General features: G+C 37.4%; 1 long non-coding RNA gene across 1 annotated transcript; it reads right to left on the bottom strand.

Annotated features, from left to right (window-relative positions):
* Positions 1 to 1847: 1847 nt before the first annotated feature.
* Positions 1848 to 15619, bottom strand: LOC109188683. Its single transcript, XR_002055476.1, has 3 exons — positions 15576 to 15619; positions 7108 to 7120; positions 1848 to 1901 (listed from the first exon to the last, which is right to left on the bottom strand). It is a non-coding gene; the product is annotated as an uncharacterized LOC109188683 (long non-coding RNA).
* Between the last annotated feature and the right edge of the window lie 2560 nt (positions 15620 to 18179).

Below are 18179 nucleotides of genomic sequence, written 5' to 3'. Positions count from 1 at the left end.
TTAAGACTTTTCTATAGCTTGTTTTTGGGCGGGGTGTTACATTCTCCCCTCCCACATTTTCTTTCCTAATCACTTTTACATTCTCCCCCTAATATCCCAACTGATAATGTTGCTCTAAGAGCATCCACACCAGGGGAGCATAATGCACTACTTTTAATATATTTAATGCTTACATGGATGAGAGATAACAAGATGAGAGAAAATTGTGAAGCATCTGCAATGGTTGGGAGAATGGCAGCATGGTAGGACCCAGTAGGAAAAGGAGCCAAACGTGACAGACGTGGCCGTCACAAGTGCACCCAGCGGGCGCGTATATATATATATATATATATATATATATATATATATATATATATATATATATATATATATATATATATATATATATATATATATATATATATATATTAAATCCTTGTTTGCTTTTTTTTTTTTCTCTCTCCCCTCTCACATGCTCTTTCTTAATCACTTTTTCATTCTCCCCTAATACCCCCAACTGATAATGTTGCTCTTAGAAAAAGATAGCTTATGTGGAGGAGAGAGAAGAAATAGAGAAAAGAGTTGGGTATCTCACTATCTCTTGCAAATATGATTTTTTGTTGGGGCCGTCAGGAGAGAGAAAATGGGATGAGAGGTTGGGTTTAATCGATATATTGTGAACAATATTGGTTCACAAAGAATGGCACATTTTTTTATTTTTTTATTTTAATGTAATGAAACTAACATCGTTACATATTAACGGAGCCCGTATTTTTGGTGTGTTTATTTCAAAATGAAACTATAATGTATCTAAATGAAACTATCTCACATTGGAAAACTTTACTTCTCAGGAAGTATATATAAATATATCTTTTAGAAAATAAGCTACCATAAATTGGCAAGCCTCATACAGTATGTATAAGTAATTACAATTAGTGTTTTATGGGAACTGAAGTGAGAATTACCCATTGTGAGAACTGAGAACTGAACTTTGAGTTGATTGAAAGAACTAACTCGTGAAAGCTAAGATTATAATTTGCTTGTATTTGTCCAAAATTAGATAAAGACGAAAGGAAAAGAATCCTCAGATTCGAACTAACCAACCATTCATAAACTAATTGAATGAACATTACAGAGGCATGCAACTACTTATCTATATACAACAGCAAAAACAAATAAGAAAACAAGTGGGGAAATAAATAACTTTACTAACAATTTAATATTATATTTAAAAATCGACTTACCTCTGATCTGTAAGTGAATGGGCAGATAATTGAACTTCAGGGCGACTATCCAATATATATCTTTAAGAACACTGCAGATTACTTGAAGTAGAAAAAATGGAAAGAAATGGAGATAAGAGAATAAAGGAGGGAGAAATTAAGGATTATATTTTATGAGAGATTGATTTTTGGTGTTAAATGATTGAGGGGAAGACTTTAATTTAAAGGATGGAGGTCAATTGTGTGGACGCGTCATCACTATGCGAAGAAAATTTGTTTGAGAGATGCTGTGGCTGGTCCACTCCGCGATGAAATATTTGTTGAGCCTTATTAGATGATCAAATAACAAATAAAAAAAATGCTCCAATCATTATATGATTAATCAAGATCCATCTTTTAATATCGATCACTGGTCTAAGATATTTTTTTAATATATTAAAGATACATTTATTTGAGTATTGAATTTATATTATTTGATATACTATCAAATAACAAACATTCTGTATACAAATAGTGTATCTTCCATATTAAAAATTGAACATTTATTATCTAAAAAAATGAACATTTATTTATGGTAATTGTAATGTAGATTATGGTCCACGTATAATTAATTTGCCACATGTGTATATGTGTGTGTGTGAATAGTACTAAGAAAAACACCAAAATCATCCCTATCATAATTAACTCACTGAAAGATTTCTGATAGGGATTATATGATATGTGGACCATGGTCCACACAATGTTATCTGGACCATAACATAAAGTACATTTTTAATATATTAAATGTACATTATTTTTGTACTAAATGTACATTATACAATATAATGTACACTCAGTACAAAAATAATGTACATCCCCTGAATACAATGTACATTATTTTTGTGTTGAATGTACATTATTTTTGTACTAAATATACATTATTTTATAGTATACAAAATATGGTCCACACAACTTGTATGGACCATGGTCCATACAATAGTGATTGATACGAGTATGACTAGGCTTTCTGAGTCTGATCGATTATAAGTCAACATCGCAAATCTAATATGGACTCTTTCCAAGTCTCTTGGCCCAAACTAACTTGAAAATTTCTATTTGCCGTCCTCAGACTACTACCTAGCTAATAGACATTAGACAATCCAAGTGTACTTCCCCGGCCAAAGGAATAGTCAATCACGTCCCGTCACCTTTCCAGTACCTCCAAGACACTAGGCATAACCCCTTTGACTAGCAAACCATCAACACCCTGCACGTGTAAGCCATGCCAGGGTTTTGACATGTGTCTCATAACCTACCTATATAAAAAGCATACTGACCAATTCTTTAGACTGCAAATGGACCGTATATTGTGGAATTTACCTTAACAACTCCTATAAAATTAAGGGAAAAAATACAAATAGGCCATTGAACTATTTGGGGCTTAATAATTAAGACACCGAATTTGAATAAGCTCCAAATTGATCTATGAACTTGTAAAAAAAATGCAATTGGCATTTTTAACAGGTAAAGAACAAGTTACTGTTGACTAGGATGCCATGTGTAATTTTTATTTTTTATTCTATTATTTTTATTATCCTAATCATCATTTGACCAAAAAAAACCCTAAGCATTTGACCCTCTTGACCAAGACTATTGTCAAAATAAACCATACTTCTTCTCTTCTTCGGAGTCTTCGTTGTTTTGTCGCGAACATCAAATCGGCTCCGATCTCTCCGGCTCATCTTCACTTTTCTCCGGAAAACTCTACAATAAAGTGAGAAAAGCTCGAGATGAAGAGGTAGTCAACCATCTGAATATCTTAATGATTTTTCCTTTTAATCATTGAACTACAAATTTTCTAAGCGCTATTTTCTCGAGTTTATCTGAATAATAAAGTATGCAGGAAGCAAGGCGAGCAAGAGAAGAGGGTGAGAAGAGGAGAAGAGAGAGGGATCATCACTACAAGCGCCGAAGAAGGGTATAATTCTTATTTTATCTGGAGTGAATTCCATTTTTTGTCCTATTGTTATATTGGTGTTTCCAATTTTAGTCCACCTCAATTTTTTTTGCCACTTTATGACCACTATTATTGAAGGTGTTCCACTTTTAGTCCACCGTTAATATTTTCATCAAGAGGCCATGTAATCTAGGGGTATTTTGATCTTTCTTCTTATCCAAGACTATGTTTGACTAAAAGAAATGAGAACATTAAATGTAAAACCTAAGAAACCTCGCCGGCCCACGTTGGAACGAACGAAAAGATGTAGCTTTGGCTTCCCATTCTCGTTGTTCGAAGAGCCATCTTCGAATATTGGAGGAGGACGACGAAGCGTCTGGATTAAAAGAGAAGAGACAACCATAAAAAGACCAAAATACCCCTGAATTATACGACCTCTTGACGGAAATATTAACGGTGGACTAAAAGTGAAACACATTCAATAACAGTGGTTGTAAAGTGGCAAAAAAAATTAAGGTGGACTAAAATTAGAAACGCCCCTATAACAATAGGACAAAAATGGAATTCACTCTTTTATGTGTCTTTACTCTTTATCTCTCCATAATTGTTTATAACATTTTATGATGTAAACTCAAAAATTGTGTTATTTTCATTTCAGAACTGCCACTTGTCTTGGTTGTCTGATTTTTTTTTTTTCCCTTACTCTTTGCATTCCTTATTTTTTTCTAATAATATAGGATTAACTGGTTCCCTAAATGTAATGTAGATTTCATCATGTGGTTTGTTTATAATATTGTTGATATGGATTGAGTGTTGCAATGTGCATACATGAGCATTATAGCAACTTCATGATTTGCTTGCATTTTTACTTAAGTAGTGTAGTTCAAATGGTATCTTCAAGTTGTATCATATTTGAAAAGGAGCCAAGAAATTGTTCTGTTTTTTGTGTCCTACCTTTTCTGAACCTGTTCTGGTCTAAGGTATGGTTATGCTTTGTTTAGGAGTTTTAACTAGTTATGTATATTAGGTGTGGTTTCATGACTTCAATATTTTAACAAGATTGAACAAATGCGCCTATAAATAGCGGCATGAATGCCGTTATACTCAAAACATCTTACAGACTATTGATACAATTTATAGTAAGAAGGCTTGTAGAGTACAATGGTGCATGGCGGTGATACTGCCTACATTCATTGTGGAGCTAAGCCGTTGTGGTGCAGGATTAATATTTTCTCTTAGTTCAAGCATGCATTTATTCCCAATAGTAGTTGATTGCAAATTTTAAATTCTCCAACTTGTGAGATGAATCCTTGATTTTCTTCCCCACCCAACTTGCAATTACTTTTGGGTATTAGAATGAACATGTTAATTGGCAATCACAACTTATGGATTGTGCTTAATTGTCACTGTGATTTTAGAGCAGTATGCCAGTATATTAGCTTCTTTGCTATTCTGTGTGTCGGGTGTTCTGTGCCATTATTACATATATGAAATATGATGCTTTTCCCCCTAAAACTGAATTGAGTAAGATTTCCTTTACTTTGATGCATAATCCCTGCAAAATCATTTTGCATTTTTTGGTTCATTAGTAGTGATGCATTATCCATAAGTGGTACTGCTTTTGTTTTAGTTGCATTCTGAGCATTATAATTCATCCCTAATCCATCCCTGCAAAAACAGTTACTTTGTTTTTGTTTTAGTTTAATTTATCATCTCTTCTATAAAGTTGTATGTATTGCTGCCGTAAAAGTTGTAAAATTGAGTCTTAGACTTATTACCTTACAGTACCCTATAAGCTAATTTTATGTATTCCATTTTACCATTTTCAGAATGTATGACATAGTAGATTTGAGAATTCATCATGGGGGTAGTTTTGTGCAAGATCCAAGACTACGATATATAAATGGAGAAGTTCATGAAGTAACAACTGATCCTGATCTTATTTGTGTACCTCACTTGATGAAGTTCATAGCACATGAGAGATATGGTAAAGCCGAAAGTCTATCTTACAAGGCATTTTTGGTCCTAGACTTATAGTGGCTTGGACAATTTTAGTCCTCCATAAAAAAATGTCATTTTATGGACAAACTTATTGTAACGAGGACAATTTTGATCCTTTGTTTGTATTTTCGTTAAAGGGCCGTCTGGATGGAGGCAATTGTGTCAATTCAGCCAATCTCCATCTATAAGTTTCTCCCACAAGATGAAGTTCTCGGAGTTGGGATGTTTGCGCAGCGACGGTTAGAGTCTTAACCTTCTGATCTGGACAGGGCCACTGGAATCGTCGAAAGAGAAAAGCGTCTGGATTTCTGAGTGAAGCACCACTAGTTCTTTTTGGCCACTGAGATTCTTAGCATCCGTCGCGGCGGCGGCGGCGTTGGTGCTGCTCTCCGGCGCAACCAATCTCTTCTTCTTCGCGACCCTACCGCCGCCGCCGTTTAGTGCGGTTCTCTTCCTCATCTTCTTGGTCAAGTGCTGGATAAAGAAGGGATTCCTGAACGCCTTCACCACTGCACGAAGAACACAATATACTTCTGCCACTTCAACATCAAGATCTCCATTTTTGACCCACTTATGCGTCATTCCTGGCTGCTGCATCGCCTGGGGGTGATGTGATGCTTCCTCCTCTCTCTCCACCCTTATCACCTCCTCCTCCGCATGACCTATCTCTGTGACCGCCGCCGCCACCACCACTCTTTTCCCCTCGCCCTTCTCCTCCACCCAGAAAATTCGCTCCGCTTCCTCCTACACAGTACACCGGCCATCTTTCCACCACAAATCTCTGCCAGAAACCTCTCGAGTCCCTTCCTTCTTCCCCAAATTCGGTCAATAACAGGCTTGGATGCATCAATTTCTACCCTAGCCTTGGCCACATTTGGCCTCGTTCTTCTGATTGTCGCCATATCTAGGGTTACGAGTTTCCCAATTAGAGAACAAATACGAGAAATAATATTCAAATTAAAAGAGATGAATAGGAATTAGGTAATTCAAACCATACCAAAGCAAACGGCGAATCCCTGTGCGAGCTCCAATTTGAGGAAGAAAATTGGATCAAATCCACCAGTCATCTAACGATCAAAATTGGATTGAGTTTTGTTAAATTGACAGAAATGTGTAGGAACCGTTGGTAGGAAAACAAATAATAATAAAAAAAAATAAGATTATTATTTTCTTGAAAACAAGGGAAGGAATGATGGAGAAAAATGGCTAGTGTTTGGTGTTGGGTTTTTGCAAGAGTCAAGTGAGCACTCTTTCCTTAAAACCTTATTTGCCACCTCCCAAAGATGCTAGGAGCGTTGTGGCCTAGGCTTCCCAGGATAAAACTTGCTAGTGATTCAATGTTTGAGCACTCAAACAAGGAATCCGGCGAGCAAGACACGGTTATGAACACAGTAGGCTAAAGAAGGAGTAGAAGCAGAGAGGTTTTGAGGCTAAAAAAATAACTTTCTTGTTCTATATTTCTGTGTGTAAATCTCTACTTCCTCTACCCTCTCTTATATAGGGTTGAAGGATTAAAAAGCTTTTATTAGGGCACTTTTAAAGCTGGCTCTCCAACAACTATAACAGCAGGCCACTACCTGAGAATTAAATTCCGTAACAGATGAATTCAATCTCCTCAACAGTCAGAACTTTCGGTCTCACCCAGTTTCGGCCCGGTGCACCACAACCTCTCCAGACGACATTCGTGCCCCCAGGTGCCGGCGCACACGAGCTCGGGCTTGAATCAAGCCTTTTTTCAATCTCGTCTAGTTGGAATTTGATTTGCACCCCCCCCCCCCCCCCGCGCGAGAGAGCCTCTATGCTATACAATTCTACAAGCTTCAAAAGAGCTCTTGTATATAAGGGGGCAAAATCTTCATTCCAAAGCAATGTGGGACAAAAGCTCACTTTTTCCCTTCATTTTCCAACTCAAATGGGTCTACTTTGAGAATCAATATCTCATACATCCATTATCCGTTTTGAGCGTACAATATATCAATCTCTTCGTCTCACTATGAAGTACCCGAATCCACTTTGACCCGACCCAAATCAGAAGTGTACCCCACTGATAATTGTACCACAAAATAGCCACTTAACATGCCATTTTATGCCATTTTAAGCTATTTTTTCCAACAATCCCCCACATGAATGAAAAATTGATTTTTGGGGTATTTTGAAATCGGAAACAACTGTGTTCAAACGGTCGATCCCTGCATAGGATAGGTAGGGAGTCACTATACCCTTTGAACCTTCCCTCGTGAAGACATGTTTACTCTACTGGCTATATGGTAGAACGCGATGTCTTTGAACCGACTGCCGTTTGTGTAGACGATGACATATCTCACACAGGAATCTCCCAACCATGCTCTTGCTCTCATGAGTGTGCCCGTTTTGGTCGTGGGTCACCGTTCCTGGTTCTGCGAGAGTTTCTAAATAATTGTGCACAACAATTCTCCTTTGAAGCGACCCTCACTTCTCTCTAACATAGGTGATTCTTTCTCGAGTATCCCGCATACTCAAGAATCATTAAAGCATTAACATGCTAGCTTCTTGCGGGAGTCACTATTTTAACGAGGAGTGGTAGGGAGTCCGAGACCCCCACAGTGACGCGCTTCGTTCCATAATTTAGTTGTCCCATTGAACCTAGGTGCCAGCTAGGTTGGGTATCCACTGTAGAACTTTTTAGTCCAAGGGCATTAGACCCATTCCTCGTGTCAACTTCTCCACAACTTCTCTTCCTAACCCTTTGGTCAGCGGATCCGCTATATTGTCTTTTGACTTTACGTAGTCAATCGAGACAACACCAGTTGTGAGCAGTTGTCTAATGGTATTATGTCTACGACGCACATGTCTAGACTTACCATTATACATATGACTCTGTATTCTCCCAATGGTGGCATGACTATCGCAATGCACACATATTGGAGGTACCGGTCTTTCCCAATTAGGAATATCCTCTATAAAATGGCGTAGCCATTCAGCCTCTTCACAACCTTTGTACAATGCTATCAGCTCAGATTCCATCGTAGATTTAGCTATCACAGTTTGCTTAGAGGATTTCCATGCAACGGCTGCACCGGCTAGTGTAAACACATAGCCACTCGTGGACTTAGAGTCCTTAATATCAGATATCCAATTCGCGTCGCTATACCCTTCAAGTACAGCGAGATATCTTCCGTAGTGCAGTCCAAGATCACGAGTATACCTCAAGTATATCACAACCTTTACTATTGCCTTCTAGTGCATAGCACCGGGGTTACTCGTATATCTACTGAGTTTACTAACCGGATAGGCAATATCCGGCCTAGTACAGCTCATAAGATACATCAAACTACCAATAACCTGAGTGTGACACCCCAAAATCCAAATTCAATTAATGGATTAATTGAGTAATTAATCCTATTTCAATTGGTGAATTAATTCCTAAAATCATGAAAATTCAATACTTGGGGACTAGTAATTGACTAGTCAACCCTAAAGTCAAAGTTGTACCTTGAGCTTTGAAGGGAGTTCCCTTGTCCCTTACACTTCCTAATGTTAGTAAGGGCATTCTTGACCTTTCACATGGTGTTAGTATTGTAACCTAACCTAGTAGACCATCTTCATTCTATCCCTTACACTTTCTAAAAATCTAGCTCTACCTTCTCTCTAAAAAGGTGAGTAGCTTTTCTTCCAAGCCATGTTGGGACCATGCCAAGACCTCAAGAGTTGCTTCCAAGATTCAACCTTTCTTATATTTGGGCATCTAGGAGGGTAAGATCTAAGTTCATCTTGTGTTTTTGGTTTCATCTTAGGTTTCTTTTCTTAAAGGTAGGATCTTTATGATCTTTTGGTTTGTTCTTGAGTGGGTTTGGAAGGTGAGCCTTCAGGAGAGCTTGTTAAGGTGTAAAGTGAAGTCTTTTAGTCTACAAGAGGTAACCCATGCTCTACAAAATCTATTTTGCTTACCTATATGTGATTTCTTGGATTTTACTTGTGTTTTGCTATGAAATGTGAGTGTTTATGCATTGTCTTATGAAAATGCATATCTAGAGCTTGTGTTTAGGGTTCTTTTGTACCATTGCTTGGCATTTCCTATGATTCAAGTCATTTTGTTGTATTGGGTGAGGTTTGACATGTTTTGGACTTGAATTTGAGTTTGGAGATGAATTTCGCGAAGTGTGTTGTTGTGGTATAGGGTGTACCCGCGGGCGGAACGACGGGTAGGGGTCCAACCCGCCGCCCACCCGCGGGATACACAAGATGGGGAGCCTGTACCCGCGGGTAGAGGCCTACCCGTGGGCTTACCCGCGGGTACGTATTGTGGTGTGATTGGGGATTTGTTCCCGGTGATTCTTTTGACTCGGTATTTGGTCTTTTGAATTTCCGATGTTCTTTTGTGGAACTATTTGAGTGTCTTCTTGATGTTTCGTATGTCTATAACTATATGGTAGGAAGCCATGTAAGTCTTTGGTGTCTTGAATCGTGCTAAGTGTTCAACATTGTGTTTCGTTGAACCGTGATGAGTCTTATGTGTTCCTCGGAACTACCTTTAGTTTACCCGTTTGATGAGCATGCTAGTTTGGTGTTTGAATGCTAGCGTGTGTGTTGTTTGTACCTTCCGATTGGTTGATGATAACTTGTGTTATTCATCATTGTTGTTGTTGGGCTGTGACCCATTCCTTGATCGAGTATATTTCATATCTTTTTGTGATCCGTTGATTGATTCCTGTTGAAGTGTGGTGTGTGTGGCTTTACCTGGATTGCACGATTAGTGGTGTGGGACACTAGTCACCAAGGTATTGCAGCGGTCCTCGTGGTGGCTGTGACGTGATTATGGAGTTGTGACCTTTGTGTAAGGTTCACGTGATTCTTGGGTGGCATGTGTTGCCGTGTGTGTGATCGGTACCCTCGTGTACTATGAAATCGGTGGTTCTGTTGGAGAGGGGACGACGGTCCTCGGAGGAATAAGGTTGGAACTAGACATAAGGTTGGGGGTAGCCATAAGGTTGGAATCGGGCATAAGGAAGGCATATCAACTCGGGATGAGTGATGTCACGAGGGCTTGTGTAGCCGTGGTTGTGTGTTCTCTTCTTGTGACGTGTGTAGTCACAAAGGCATGTGTTTCCACGGTCTTGTCTTTATCCTTGAGTTGTTGTTGTCCTTTGTAGTCTTGGGATGTGTTCACGTGCTATTGTTGAGAGTGTTGAGTCTTGTGTTGGCTATTACTCTTGGTTTTACACTTATATATATGTATTCCGTTTTGAAAATGGTTTTACAACTTATACCTTACTTATGTATGTTATTTCACATGTATTGGTGGGTTACCAGCATCATTCGCTGACCGGGCGTCGTCCCATGTTTTATTGTGTTCTTTCAGGTGATGTCAAGGCGAGTGCGCAGTCTAGTGCCTGTTAGCTGGCAGGGTTGTCGAAGCCTTACAAATTTAATACTGGCTCACTCCACTAATTTGTAGTAGTGGCAAGACCAGGTCGAATCCCAAGAGAACTAATGAACTTCGTTTCTTAAATTAAAATAAAATGACTCAAAGTAGGGAAAATTGGGGGATTTGAGAAGAATAAATAAAATAGACAATAATTAATAACGAGTTCAGAGATATTGAATTCTGATTCAAGGAAGAATGAATGTCAAAGATGTGATTCAGATCATCGGCCTCTTACAAGTAAAGTTCAGATTCAAGTACTTAGCCAAAGACTAAATAGGATAGCCATAATTAGCCTTTGATTTCCCTAAATTAATTGATTCAAACCAAGCATTCAAACCAACATTTGTTATTGAATAAACTGGGGACGATAGCGTTCCATATTCACCCAATAATATCATTACACTTTAATGAAAAATAACTAAGCTTAAATCACAGATTGAGATAGCTACAACCTGCAACTTAGTCTTTATGCCCTTTGTGTAGTAATCACAACAATATAATTAATACAAGCTACTCGGTCCAATCGTTTATGACAATTACGGATCATAAACTCATAGATAGCAATAGGATAAAAATAATAATAAACTAAGTCGTCAATTTAATTTATTATCAGTATTCTTGAAAAATTAACTTTGAAAGAGCAGGAAGTACATGAATCCAACAAATTAATTGAAATAAAGTCTCCCTAAATTCACAACTAAAACTTCAATCCCTTGAATCAGATTAATAAAATCTAGCCCCGCATCTTCCCTAAAATTACATCAGAATAGCTCTCCTTTTATAGGGTTTCAAATAAACAATCTTCCCTAAAATTACTGCTCTTACCGCATCTTTCTCTACTAGTTTCATCTTCAAATAGCTTGTTTAATTTCCTCCAAAACTCTTCCACGAGCGAACCGCTTAAAGCGTCGCTGGCCGAAGCCTTTTCTGTGTTCCCTCCGTTCGTTCCGCTGTCTTCCTATTCGTGCGTAGCGTCAAAGAAAAAGAACAAAAATAAACAAAACAAATAAATGAAACTATGCAGCTGTACTGCCGCATAAGTTAAAGAATAACTTGGGAAAAAGAAAACATAGGTTAAGCAATAATTAAGATAGACTAATTAACAAATGGGCCCACTATTAATATTAAGCTTAGAGTTAATCAACGATTTGGTCCCTCAATTATTGCCAAACTGTGAATGTAGTCCTTTAATTCTTTATTCATCCCGAAAATAATTGTTTTTAGTCGATTTACTCCATCCTATCGTCTTCCGTCAACAAACCGGCGAGAACTCCGATTTGGCAAGGGCATTTTGGTCTTTTCTTGTCTTCAACCCTCTTCTTGGTCCGATCAGATCGCTAGAATCATGGAGAGCGAAAACCGATGGTGTTTCTTCGCCGGAAACTCTAGGAATAACTTACAGTGTAAAGATCCAACTAAGAATTAGGAGCGGAAGGATTCACCGGAAAATCAAGCAACAGAGGATCGACGAGAAGGGAAAGATGAAGATGAAGATGAATAAAACTATTGAGATTGGGCTGGTTGATGGTTGTGCAGAGTCCCTCGTCGCTCAAGAACTTGACGCTCCCCGCCTTCTTGGCGAACTGGTCATGATAGATGGTTGCGGTGGAGAAGAAAATGGGGTTAAGCCGAGTGCGAGGAGGAAGCTGTTTGATATTGAATGGAAATCCGAGGACTTGACAGTGCTAGCTATCAGGCTTTATGAACCCATTATTTTCACCGGAATACGTGGCTGCATCGCTCTGTCAGTACGTTACAAACTGGATTTTTTCATATGGAAAACGAGGAGATAACATTAACAACTCAACAATGTACAAAAAGAGCTCCGAGAGAGAAGTGATTGAAACAATTCAGAGACTGTTACCTGATGAGAAAGGGCTGATTTCTTGCAGATCGCTGTTTGAAATGCTGCAATCTGCGATAGCGTTGGGTGCTAGCGTCGAATGCAAGGATGGATTGGAGCTCAGAATCAGAAAACAGCATGATCTGGCAACGGTCTAGGACCTGTTAAAACTATGTCAATTATACACGAAAGAAGAAAAATACGACACAAAATGTGTGAAGAGAATATTGAAAAAATACTACTGCAATTACACCAGCTTCCTTTTTCTTCACCATCTTCATCTTCCTCTTCATCTTTCCCTTATCGGCGATCCTCTGTTTCTTGATTTTCCGGTAAATCCTTCTGCTCCTAATTCTTAGTTGGATCTTTACACCGTAAGTAATTCCTAGAGTTTCCGGCGAAGAAACACCATCGGTTTTCGCTCTCCATGATTCCGGCGATCTGATCGGACCAAGAAGAGGGTTGAAGACAAGAAACGACCAAAATGCCCCTGCTAAATCGGAGTTCTCGCCGGTTTGTTGACGGAAGACGGAGGGACTAAATCGACTAAAAACAATTATTTTCGGGGACTAAATTGATGATTAAGGAATTAAAGGACTACATTCACAGTTTGGCAATAATTGAGGGACCAAATCGTTGATTAACTCTTAAGCTTATTATTAACTTATTTATCCTATTATTTATTTAATAAGTTCCTTAATCCCAACATAGCAAAATAAACTAAAACTAATGAAATATATAATATAAATAGTAAAACTAACATATAAAAGCTTATTTAAATTAAGGTATAAAATATGCTCATCATTAGCATAGCTTCTCCCGTTGGTTTTATGGCTTGTGTGCCGATCTAGTTGTAGATTTTTAGACTTTGGATAGTTGTAAACAATGCAGATATTGCCGTAGCGTTCATCCTTGTTGGTGAACGTGGCAAAACACCCCATGACTTGGATTTATGTTTATCCAGTTATCTTTTAGTCTTCCGCTGTGTTAGTTGTTTAATTGTGTTACCTGCATGTGTTAAGGCTTTTTATAGCATGTGTTTTAGGGAGTGTTACACTGAGCATATTCCACTTGTGAAATACCTTATTTGTGGTTCTTGGTTAGATGAATGTTTGTATCAAATGGTGTCCTAGCCACTTGACTATCATCCTTGTTAAATTTCTCAAGGATTTTGTCAATATAATGTGATTGGCTCAACACAAGACCATCAGGTCTTCTAATGATTCTAATCCCGATGATTAAATCGGCCAAACCCATATCTTTCATGTCAAATCTCGCATTTAACATGTTTTTGGTAGACTTGATCATCCGATCATTACTACCAACGATGAGAATATCATCGACATATAAACAAAGAATGACGTAGCCGTCTATCGTTTCCTTAACGTAGACGCATTTGTCACTTTCGTTTATTTTAAACCCGTTAGTTAACACCGCATGGTCAAACTTCTCGTGCCACTGCTTAGGCGCTTGTTTTAAACCATAGACCGATTTAACCAACTTACACAATTTCCTTTCTTGGCCCGAAACCATAAACCCTTTGGGTTGTTCCATATAGATTTCCTCATCTAATTCGCCATTTAGGAAAGCAGTTTTCACATCCATTTGATGAACTTCCAAGTTCCGCAACGCGGCTATGGCAAGTATCATTCTAATGGAGTTTATTCTCGTCACGGGAGAATACGTGTCGAAGTAATCGAGGCCCTCGCGTTGCCTGTAACCCTTGATTACAAGCCTATCCTTATACTTCTCGATGGAACCATCCGGTTTCATCTTCCTTTTAAAGACCCACTTGAATCCTAAGGGTTTACTACCCGGAGGAAGATTAACAAGTTCCCAAGTGTGATTCTGTAGAATAGAACTTACTTCACTTTTTGTAGCCTCGTTCCACATTGGTCCTTCCGTAGAAGTTGCAGCTTCTACATACGTTCAAGGCTCGTTCTCTATCAAACAATATAGAAAATCGGGTTCGTTTTCTAATAAACAAGTTAGAACCCGAATCGTACTCTAACAAGTAATAGCCACTTAACATGCCGTTTTATGCCATTTTAAGCTATTTTTTCCAACAAAATGTTCCTCATTTGACGGTCAACTAACAAAATTAATAGATAGATGACCAAAATTGTCCTCGTCATAATAAGTGTATACATAAATTGTCTAATTTTTTTATGAAGGACTAAAATTATCCGTGCCCTTATAAGTCTAACCAAAAATGTCTTTTACTCAAAATTTTATTATTGATTTAAAATAGGTATATTATTTTTGACTGATGAGGAAAATCTGTCACCAACTCACCATTTAAGCTTTTAAGGTGTGCACGGAATAACCACATCCCCTCTATGATAACTATATTTTGGTTTGAATGGAAGTATGATGTGTATTGGAGGACAAGTGGATAACTCACACGAGCGAGAAGACAACGACGAAGCTGCTGATGACCATAAATAATTGAAGGGCATTAATGTACTTTTACCTTCTTGGACTAGTTATAACTGTCATTCCCTCTCTGTATATTAGAACAGTCTCTTCCTCCCAGATGTAACTACAACTTTAATTCCAATAATACTTTTTCCCGTTCTCCTACCTTTAACCTAATTGCATGTAGCTTCATCGGTCAATGTGGGCGATGGAAAATTATTTGGTGGTTTCGGATCCATTTTGTATACTAAATTTACACACTGAATGTTCACAATTTTATAAAAAGTAAATTGTGAATATTTAGTATGTAAATTTTGAATATTATGTAAATATGTATATAAATTTTGAACATTCAATATGTAAATTGTATATTTTAAATCGAAGATGGACCGCGCCTATAGTATAACTATTGGTGGGTGATACTAGTGGACAAATTTGCTTTTGGAAAGATATATGATGGATTATTGCTTTTGGAAAATTAAAGAAAGAAGTCATTGCTTTTAGGTAGTGGCAGACAATTTGTGTTAAAGAAAAAAAGTAATTGCTTTTGGAAATAATTGAATCAAAATAAATAAACTCATTATACATAAATTATACTTTACTAGCTTACTAGGTGAAGTTGATTAGTATAAAAATTAAAGAACTAAACTCATTATTATGATATTATCAATATAATCATAATCCACTTACCCGAATATATACTCATTCCAGGACAACTGACTATTGTTTTGTTAGACTTTAGTTGTTAATTAATAGTTTGAAATCTAATACTTATACATATGTTTGTTGTTATCAGAAAATTAAATTAGAGTAATCATTTGTTATAAATTGCAGTCCAGCTAGAAAAATTAAATTACAGTAATGAACATAATCGTACATAAATAAATTGAGACAGTGAGAAGTTGAGTTAATGTCACATGGGATCCTCCGAATATACTGGTTTTGCTACGTTTAGTCCTAAACTTTCAAATTGACTATATGTGGTTCTTCGGCTTTCAAATTTAACCATTCGTGGTTCAAGTTAACCATTAACGAGCCTTCAACTTTCAAAATTTAACCACCTGTGATCCTCTTGAAAGGACCATGAGTGATTAACTTGGACGACGAATTGTTAAATTTGAAAGTTGAAGGATCACAAATGGTCAATTTGAAAGTTTAGGACTAAACATGGCAAAATCACTATACTCGGAAGACCTCATATGGTATTAACTTGTGAGAAGTTTAAACAGTTAAACACTAGCTTAATTTTTTATTTTTCAAATCACTATATAGTTTTTACCTTGAACAAGTTCTTGTAATTGTTGATATAATTCTCATTGGTTTGAAGTAAGGACCCATTTTTTTTCTCATGAACACCTTCCTTTCTCTCAAACTCCTTACCTCTCTATCCCCACTCCTCCTATCCAACACCTCTTAGCTTTACCCCACCAAAGAGGGGTAGCAATTTGACATGAATTTCGGTGAAAGTATTTTGCATGTTTGGTAGTAGGGTGTGTGGAATTGGAATGATTACCAATATTGATGTTTGGTTGTGTATGATCCTATAATGGGAATAAATATTTAAAAAATACAAAAATAAAAAATCAAGGCAATTGATCGTAATATAATGACATCCAATGCATCAAAATGAACCAAAAAAAAAAATTAAAACAAAAATCTAAAAGTACTAATCCAAAAATAAAAATTGGATGACCAATAAGATTGAAATGATACCACTTTTTTAATTAGGGAATGAGATTTTTAATTGAAAGGTTAATCAAATCTCATAGTTAGGGTTGTGTTTTAAAAAAGTTATCAACCAAATAATAACTATGATTTTGATTCTCATTCCTAGTATATATATAAACCAATGAACCAAATACACTCTTAATTCTTCCTCATCAATCTCACAACTCACATTTTCCTAACCCGCCCAAGTATAAGAATTGGACTTCACGTCACTCCCTCACTTGCACTCTGGCTTTCCATTGGTGTGAAACGCCATCATTAATGTGTTACAAAAATGCCACGAAAATTTGTAAAGTGCGGATTGATATTGTATTGATTTGTGTTCAATATAATTTAAAAGTTTGTTTGAATTGTGTAAATATCGTGTATATATTTGTCTTTACACTAGTTGATGTAAATTCGCATGATATTGATAAGTACGATAAATTTTCTTAAAATTTGTATATTGACTAATTTAGTAGAATTGCATATTTAATAAAGTTATAATATATGTTTTGTTATTGATAATATAAATAAGAAAAATTAGGTGAGAGGACTAGTGCTTAGTGTCTATAAGAACGACCCCATCAAATTATGTGAAACTCTAGAGTAAAGATGCCAAGGCTTGATCATGTTGTGTCCATATCCGGTCACAATCTACCATTCAACAATTTTTATTTTTATTTTTTGTTTAAAAACAGGGGCGGAGGGACGTATGGTGGTGCAAATCAAAATCCTTCTAGAAGAGTTCAAAAGGCTTGATTCAAGCCCGAGCTCGCGTGCGCGGGCACGAATTTTGGCTGGCCTCGCGGGCACGAATTTTGGCTGGCCTTGCGGGCACGAATTTTGGCTGGCCTTGCGGGCTAAGTTATGCCAAACGACAGAATCATTTTCCAACATACGCCACTGGAGGTGGCCGAAACCACGGAGGTTTCGGCCTAGCTGCCTAGATGGTTTCGGCCTAGGGTCGAAACTTCCTTCCAAGTTTCGGCCTGGGGTCGAAACTGGAAGTTTCGGCCTACACGAACCTGTGCAGTTCTGTGACCGTTGGGTGTTCAATTCTACTATTACGGAATTAATTTTGAGTTAATTCCAATTTTATTTTTCGAATTGAAACCCAGGTTTAAGGCTGCTGTTACAGGAAGGTGAAGGGGTGCCCTTAAGTGCCATATTAAATGCTATTAAATCCTTCACCCCTATATAAATAGGAGTTGGGTAGTAGAGTTTTATACACAGAATCACACAACACGAGAGTATAGTTTTCAGCTTCAAAAATCTCTGCTTCTACTCCTTCTTAGCCATACTTTGTTCTTAGCCTGTCTTGCTCGCCGGATTCCTTGTTTGAGTGCTCAAACATTGAATCACTAGCAAGTTTTATCCTGGGAAGCCTAGGCCACAACGCTCCTAGCATCTACGCGAGGTGACAAATAAGATTTTAAGGAAAGAGTGCTCACTTGACTCTTGTAAAAACCCAACACCAAACACTAGCCATATTTCTCCATCTTTCATTCCCTTTGTTTTTCAAAAAATAATAATTTTATTTTTGATTATTATTTGTTTTTCTACCAACGATTCCTACAGAACATACTACTCTTTTGTTCAACAGGTCAAATGTCATCCACGTACACAGTCATAAGTAAGCACAAGAAGGAGATCACATGTCTAGAT

This window comes from Ipomoea nil, unplaced genomic scaffold, assembly GCF_001879475.1.
Source record: "Ipomoea nil cultivar Tokyo-kokei standard unplaced genomic scaffold, Asagao_1.1 scaffold1474, whole genome shotgun sequence".
Taxonomy (NCBI): domain Eukaryota; kingdom Viridiplantae; phylum Streptophyta; class Magnoliopsida; order Solanales; family Convolvulaceae; genus Ipomoea; species Ipomoea nil.
Note: the sequence above shows the minus strand (reverse complement) of the source record. Positions and strands in the feature narration are given on the sequence as shown.